Genomic DNA, 9,060 nt, shown 5'->3' with positions numbered 1-9,060 from the left:
TGGCCTGCAAGAAATACTGGCACAAATACTGGAGTGTGTTTTGTACACAAAACACACTCCAACCAATAGGAGGCATAAGCAAAAATAATGTGCAGATTCACCCAAAACACTGTCCCGAAGGAGTGCTATTCCACAAAACAAACTCCAGCCTCTAGGCAGAACCAACACAAAAAGAAACAAAAAGGCACCCAGTTTCCTCGGACAGTCAAGTGAATGTTCAGTGAGTTAGGCCCACTCAGCTGCAATGTGGGTACCACAAAATAACATACTCCATTGACTTTATGAAGGACAATGCTTGCTGGGTACATGTAAATACCTTGCGGCCATCCTTAGCATCTATTCTCAATTTGGCGGGGAACATCAGTGCAAAAGCGACCTTCCGTTGATGTGGTTTCTTGCATTCTTTGAATCGATAACTTTTCACTATTGTCGAATTCACAAAGTCTGGGAACAAGAAAATGTTGTGGTTCTTCCAAGAAAGCCTTCCTTTGCCCCCCGCCTCTTGTAACACAAGGTCTTTATTGGATGGTCTCAGAAATTTGTCCAGAACTGATTGGGGCCTGTCTCCCACAGCAGATCGCCGAGCCAGAAATCTGTGTGCTCGCTCGATTTCCAGCTTATGGCCTGTTATGTCAAGCAGAATCGGAAAGAGCCAGTCCAGGAATTCCACTATATTCTGAGCCTCTGCGCCCTCAGGAATTCCAACAATTTGGACGTTATTCCACCGGTTACGATTCTCCATATCTTCCAACTTTTCCCAGAATGCTCCAAATCTGCCTTGGTTGCTTGCTGATTAGCAGCTAATTCCCTTTCTAATGACTCCAGATAATCGATCAATTTTTAACCATCTCAGTGAATTTTGTCTCCATGGTAGTGATCGATCGGCATATTACAGCAAGCCCCTCCAAGTCAGCAATTACCTTCGTAAGTATTGCTGACACGTTCATCAATTGTCTCAGAATTTCCTTCACCTCACTGGCCAAATTGACTCCCAGTCTTCTGCTTTGGGGCTTCAGCTTGAGCACGTAGGTGTCTATTAATGTCTCCAGACCCAAAGGATTTCGAATTCTTTGACATATAGCCTTCCTAACAGTTAAGAATAAGGGTGTATCGAATCTCACCGGTTTATGACACAAAAAGTATTAAAACTAAAAAATGTGCACAGAGCTCACCGTTCACACGTCCAAACCTCGCATGGTGCCACGCGACTCCAATAAAACATACATTTATATGTTTCATTACAAACACATCATTACAAGGACACATTAAATATTATTCATTAATTATTCAAACTGGTCAAGCTAAATTACAAAAAAAATTAAATGGGCAGCATCAGGGTGGACAATAACAGGGTGGACATTCAGTGGATAAATAAGCCTACATGGTCTGTGATTGATATCTAGGAAGCATATTTGTTAATTAATATTTAGAATTTTATTTCTGTTAACATTTAAACATTCTGTTTACATTTTTTAATTATATTAATTTCCCATATATCTTCCCACAATAGGGTGGACATTTTATGCTTGACCACATATGACTAACACCACAAAATAAAGGAAAACTTAAATAAAACAATAGAGCAATAAACTTCAAATAACATCAGCCATTCGGTCATTTTGCTGAAGGCTGATGTCCACCTCCAGTGTGTGTGATATAATTTAATAACATCTTCAATGAAAGGTCATGGTATGACATAACAGGGAGCGCAAAAAATAAATGGACACACAAAAAATCTCCACTATCAGTGTTAAAATTCCACATTTAACACAAATAGATTCATGCTAGTGATAGAATGAAACACTAAACTCGTAAAAAAAAATTGAAATCCAATGATTTAGCCTTTATTTTTGTCAAAGACGTTTGATGGGCAGATTTTGGGACATGAGAAAGTGACACAGTGAAATAGAAAAGGGTTTCAATTATTTAAAATGTAACTTTAAGCCCACAGAAGTGTCTAACATTATAAAGTCTTTATTCTTTTTAACAAGCCTATCAAAATTGTAATCGGGTGAAATTAAACAATACAAAATGTAATGGGGACTTAAATGGCACAGAATTGTAGGAATGACCCATATTTACAGGCGGTCCTGTGTGAGACTCTGCTCTACATTGAAAAGTCTGATGAAAAATGCGTTCAGTGTGAAAGTCCCCTACTAAACTTAAAATGAAAAACACTTTAATACAATGACCAGGAAGAAGAGAGAAAGGGAAATAAAAGGCATAACATGAAAATAGTGTATTTCTCATTGGATTAGTGTCATTGTTTTGGCAGTAAATAGTGTTTATCATAAGAGAAACGTAAGAAAATCACATTAAGTGTTTTAACTGTACTTTTATTTTGAATTCATGCAGTTTTTCTTACCTCTCTTTCTTCCCGAGCTCTGACACATGCAATAAAATGTAATGGCATGTCATGAATAGGTGCATTTACTGGTGTTTTAAAATCCCAGTGGTAGGAAACAATTAAAATGCACTCAAATGCTATAATTTAAAAAAAATATATTTTTGACAAAAGAAAACATTACAAAAGACGTGCACTGATTGTCATTGATATTTCCCACAGCCGTTTCTGTCAAGTTTAGCATGCATGTAAAGCAACATATGATGTCTCACACAACTCACGTGGAAGGTATGTGTTTTCGGTCCATTTGTGGAACATTCTTGGCAGTTTGAGTGTGTGACGCAAAAATATGGGACAAATGGCATCGCATATGGATTTCATATGGAACACAATTTTTTTTCCCTTAATTTACCCTTATTTTACAGGATGTTTGGCATATTTTGTTAATTAATTTTACCTGATACTGCTTCAGCGTGCAGGGGTGACTCTCTCTCCACACACTGTCATAAATTCCTGATGATGGCGGCAACAACGGTTTTCAGGGGTGGGGAATGGTAGAATTCAATTGATAATGCACCAGTTACAACAAAGAATCTACAGTTTCACAAAACAGCATCCAATACAGTAAAAGGGAAACTAACATGACAGTATATTATGGACTTATATTATACACACATACACTCATCTAAAGGATTATTAGGAACACCATACTAATACTGTGTTTGACCCCCTTTTGCCTTCAGAACTGCCTTAATTCTACGTGGCATTGATTCAACAAGGTGCTGAAAGCATTCTTTAGAAATGTTGGCCCATATTGATAGGATAGTATCTTGCAGTTGATGGAGATTTGTGGGATGCACATCCAGGGCACGAAGCTCCCGTTTCACCACATCCCAAAGATGCTCTATTGGGTTGAGATCTGGTGACTGTGGGGGCCATTTTAGTACAGTGAACTCATTGTCATGTTCAAGAAACCAATTTGAAATGATTCGAGCTTTGTGACATGGTGCATTATCCTGCTGGAAGTAGCCATCAGAGGATGGGTACATGGTGGCCATAAAGGGATGGACATGGTCAGAAACAATGCTCAGGTAGGCCGTGGCATTTAAACGATGCCCAATTGGCACTAAGGGGCCTAAAGTGTGCCAAGAAAACATCCCCACACCATTACACCACCACCACCAGCCTGCACTGTGGTAACAAGGCATGATGGATCCATGTTCTCATTCTGTTTACGCCAAATTCTGACTCTACCATCTGAATGTCTCAACAGAAATCGAGACTCATCAGACCAGGCAACATTTATCCAGTCTTCAACTGTCCAATTTTGGTGAGCTCTTGCAAATTGTAGCCTCTTTTTCCAATTTGTAGTGGAGATGAGTGGTACCGGTGGGGTCTTCTGCTGTTGTAGCCCATCCGCCTCAAGGTTGTGCGTGTTGTGGCTTCACAAATGCTTTGCTGCATACCTCGGTTGTAACGAGTGGTTATTTCAGGCAAAGTTGCTCTTCTATTAGCTTGAATCAGTCGGCCCATTCTCCTCTGACCTCTAGCATCAACAAGGCATTTTCGCCCACAGGACTGCCGCATACTGGATGTTTTTCCTTTTCACACCATTCTTTGTAAACCCTAGAAATGGTTGTGCGTGAAAATCCCAGTAACTGAGCAGATTGTGAAATACTCAGACCGGCCCGTCTGGCACCAACAACCATGCCACGCTCAAAATTGCTTAAATCACCTTTCTTTCCCATTCTGACATTCAGTTTGGAGTTCAGGAGATTGTCTTGACCAGGACCACACCCCTAAATGCATTGAAGCAACTGCCATGTGATTGGTTGATTAGATAATTGCATTAATGAGAAATTGAACAGGTGTTCCTAATAATCCTTTAGGTGAGTGTATATTGATCCTTAGAAGTCGTTATACACAAACAGCCATAAGTGCATATGGTCACAACTACATCACTGGTTACCAGTAATCTGATTAAAGTGGTGGTTTTATCAGATATTCAGATAATACTACCAAAGAACTGCCTCAATGAAAAGGTCCCTATAGTGGCTAATTTTACAGCGAGCAAAATTATATATCTGGACAAAAATTACTGTAAAAAGGGGGACTTCATTCAATACAGCATATGGTTCGATAGTCCGTAGATCAATGTTTGCTGTGCAGGCTCCCTTCCTCTGATCCAATCACAAAGTGAATAATAACAATTGACAGTCAGCCAATGTGAATTGTGGAAAGGCAATTATCAGGAGCTTATTCTGTGGAGATCCTATGCAATTCAACACTGAATAGATGAGAGCAGTGTCAAGTATGCGTCCAGTACAAATGCATTAGACATGGATGAGTCAGGTGACGAAACTGTTTTGACAGAGAGTCGGATTCACAAGTTAACCTATGAAAAATCCATTTCCTTTTTATGATTGGTCTATATGTCTGTGAATGAATGTACAATCACAAGTCTGATTGCAATGTTTATGTGTGGGTGTAAGTGAACTAGAGAGAAAAAGAGGTCACAAATATCCTTCTTTAACCTATTTTGAATTTGATTTAGTGAAAGTTTGATAACACCTATTGTCTGAGTGGACATCAGCACATATAATCAAATTTCACACTAAATTATTTTCCCACAGTCAATGAAATGTGTCTTATATAGGTGAAGTGCAAAGTAATTTATGTGAGCCTGTAAAGCCAAGTCAACAATATCTAAGAGAAAAAGCACTCTGCTATCTCTCCCTGCATGAACCCACCATCTAAGCAAACTTCTCATTAATTCTCTGATTAATGATTAATGTCCAATAATACAGATATGACTCTTTTACTTTGGACACCATCATTTATCATTCTTTAAGGATGTTAATAGTAATATTAAATAGTACACTGTATACTGCCTACTTTTCTTTAGAAATACTAAGTGAAACAGTAAAGGCATTACACCATGACAAACATTTCAAACAATTAGTTGGCCTATTTTAAAATATATTTTGAGTAAAAAAAAAAGAAAAATCATGGCACATATTAATACTGTAGTTATTATATGTCCAAAATGACACTGTTACGATGCAGGAGGAGGCAGACAAGGGGTTGGATCTAAATGCAGTGTACTTTATTAGAAGACGGTGAAAACTGAACGGACAAAACAAAAACAAAGGAAATACCCGCAATGGGGAAATAAAACAAACACGGGAAACATGAAAGGTTGAACCGGCAGGATAAACATAGGAAGAGCACAGAGACAGGCGTCCACAAACATCAACAATCGACAGGGGAATGAAGAAACAGCAGGGTTAAATACACAGGAGACATGATGATAACAAAACGAGACACAGGTGAGAACAATGATGCAATGATGATATCAGGGAATTGTGGGAAGTGTAGTTTTTAGAGAGACAAGTGAAACACGGGGCAGACAACAAGGAAAACGTGACATGGAATATGATCAGTGACGAGTGAAACAGAAAACACGGGGCAGACAACAAGGGAATCGTGACATAACCCCCCCTCAAAGGAGCGGCTTCCAGACGCTCCTCAGCAACAAAAAGAAAAAGGGAATACTCAAAAAAAAATAATCGTCCAAGGAGTGGGGAGCAAACAGACAGACCAAGGGAGCACAAGGGGCAAACAGACAGACCAAGGGAGCACAAGGGGCAAACAGACAGACCAAGGGAGCACAAGGGGCAAACAGACAGACCAAGGGAGCACAAGGGCAAACAGACAGACCAAGGGAGTACAAGGGGCAAACAGACAGACCAAGGGAGCACAGGGGGCAAACAGACAGACCAAAGGGGCACAAGACAGGCAGTCCAAGGGGGCACAGAGAGCAGACAGGCAGTCCAAGGATGCACGGGGGGCAGACAGGCAGTCCAAGGAGGCACGGGGGGCAAGAAGGTGGTCCAAGGGGGCACAGGGGGCAGACAGGCAGTCCAAGGAGGCACAGGGGGCAGACAGGCAGTCCAAGGTGACCACAAGAGGACTGGATCAGGTGGTCTGGGAGCTGGCCACAGAGCAAAGACAGGTTCAGGAGGCCTGGGAGGCGGCCTCAGGACCACAGCCATGGGGGACTCAGAGGGCAGAGCCGAGGTAGGCGGACTACTCAGGAGACCACATCGTAGAAGGTTCCGGAGGCGGAGCTGAGGGAGGCTCTGGAGGCTCAGGAGGCGGAGTTGAGGGAGGCTCTGGAGGCTCAGGAGGCAGAGCTGAGGGAGACTCTGGAGGCTCAGGAGGCAGAGCTGAGGGAGGTTCTGGAGGCTCAGGAGGCGGGGCTGAGGGAGGCCCTGGAGGCTCAGGAGGCGGAGCCGAGGAAGGCCTAGGAGACGGAGCCGAGGGAGGCTCAGGAGACAGAGCCGAGGGAGGCTCTGGAGGCTGGGCCGAGGAAGGCACAGGAGGCAGAGCCGAGGAAGGCGGCGCCGTAGGAGGCTTTAGAGGCGGAGCCCTGGAAGTCTCAGGGGGCGGAGCCATGGTAGGCTAAGGAGGCAGAGCAGAGTGAGGCTCGGTAGGCGGAGACCTGGAAGGCTCTGGAGGCGGAGCCGAGGGAGGTAGCGCCGTAGGAGGCTCTAGAGATGGTGCCATAGGAGGCTCTAGAAGTGAAGACCTGGAAGGCTCTGGAGGCGGAGCCGAGGGAGATGGCGCCGTAGGAGGCTCGAGAGGCTCAGGGTGCTCGGGAGGCGGAGCCCTAGGAGACTCAGGTGGCGGAGCCGTAGGAGGCTCGGGGGGCGGAGCCGTAGGAGGCTCGGGGGGCGGAGCCGTAGGAGGCTCGAGAGGCAGATCCCTGGAAGGCTCAAGAGAAACAGGAGGCAGAGTCCTAGAAGGCTCGAGAGACTCGGGAGGCGGAGCCCTGGGAGGCTCGGGAGGCGGAGCCGTAGGAGGCAACCGCTCCTTGAGCGCACTGTTCAGGTTGGCCCGGAAGAACCACACCAGGGAGGAGTCTGGGAAGTTTGTGGCACTCGCTAGCGCGAGAAAATCGCAGATGTGGTCTTCTACCGGACGGCCCTCCTGAATGAGGCTGAGCAGTCTGCAGTTAGCGTGTAACACCGTTAGATCCATTCTGGTAGATTGTTCTGTTACGATGCAGGAGGAGGCAGACAAGGGGTTGGATCTAAATGCCAGTGGTGGACGAAGTACACATACCATGCACTTGAGTTAAAGTAAAGATACTCAAGGTAAAATATTACTCAAGTAAAAGTAGAAGTGCTGCCTTTAAACATTCACTTGAGTAAAAGTACAAAAGTATTTGCCTTCAAATGTACTTAAGTATCCAAGTACTATGATTTTTTATGGCCATAATGTCCTATTATAATTTGTCACAAGACTCTTGCTTAACTCAGTCTACATGAAGACTAATGTCACTCTTGGCACACCAATCTATTAATAAAATGACATTAATTAGTCATATATATATATATATATATATATATATATATATATATATATTTGAATTGAATACATTTTTTGTGTGTTTAATTTTGGAGGGAAGGGACTGTTCCCATAAGGTATAATACATTTACAGTATTTACTGTATATATTTTTCTCCAGTGTCTATGGTCATAATTATTAACATCCTAATGTTATGATACATTCACATAAACCTGCACAACACCATTAAATATATATATATATATATATATATATATATATATATATATATATATATACAGACACACACACACATATATTTATACACACATACACACACACACACACACACACGCGCGCGCGCGCGCGTACATTCTGTGTTATGGGAGCAGCCAATTTCCCTCCAAAATTAAACACAAAAACGTATTAATGCAGTGTTTCTGCTACTCCCCAGAAAAAAAATGCTATTATATGCAAGTCATTTTAGTGTCAACATAATAAGCAATGTACATTATGCGTCAGTAATTACCGATAATTGCTGCAATAATAGCTGCTGCTCTCTGCCCCGCTTAAAATCATTGGCAACGCAATTTGTTTGCAACTATTGAGAGCTACACGAATCACGTGACCGCGCGGCGGCGAGATCACTGTCACAACCGTCTATGTTCGCAACTCTCATATTTAACGGCTCTGGGGTGCGTTTCGCGTACAACGACGTAACTTGCTGCTCCACTACCGTAGTACGATGCACTGTTGAAGAAATCAACTTGCTAGTCACAACTGTTTCCCGAAACCGTATTGTAGCAAATTGGTTGTTCAACCACGTTGGTTAATGATGTCACACATGTGGTGGAGTAAAAACTACTTTTAATGAATCTGTTTGCGATCGAATTAATGCCAGATGTTTTGCTATAAATTACGGACATGTCATCTGAGGACTATCTCATATTTTTCTCAGTTATTTGCTTTATTTCCAGATTCAATCATAGGCTCGTTCTTACGCACTCTTCAAAAACGGTGCTTTAAATCTATTGACAAACTAAAAGACATAAGGACATTTGTATGTCTTCTAAATAAATGATACTGATTGTACTGAATGTCATCTTGCTTATTTGGCTCAAGATAATAATTTATTAAGCCCACATGTTATAATAACAAGAAACTCTGCTTCTAACCACAGGTCGAGAGCTGTCGTTCCAACCACACAACTCTACGATGCTGTTTGCGAATGTTCGTTGGAACGATGGTTTCGGGAAACACCGACTCGTTGAACTATGATGATAACGATGGAACTTGCGCACCATAGTTGGCTAACGATGCTTTTGGGAAACGCACCCTGGTTCAAGCTTAGTAGATGCCGCCAA

This window comes from Xyrauchen texanus, chromosome 42, assembly GCF_025860055.1.
Source record: "Xyrauchen texanus isolate HMW12.3.18 chromosome 42, RBS_HiC_50CHRs, whole genome shotgun sequence".
In the NCBI taxonomy this organism is placed as follows: Eukaryota; Metazoa; Chordata; class Actinopteri; order Cypriniformes; family Catostomidae; genus Xyrauchen; species Xyrauchen texanus.
The sequence above is the reverse complement of the archived record's forward strand: the minus strand, read 5'-3'. Positions refer to the sequence as shown.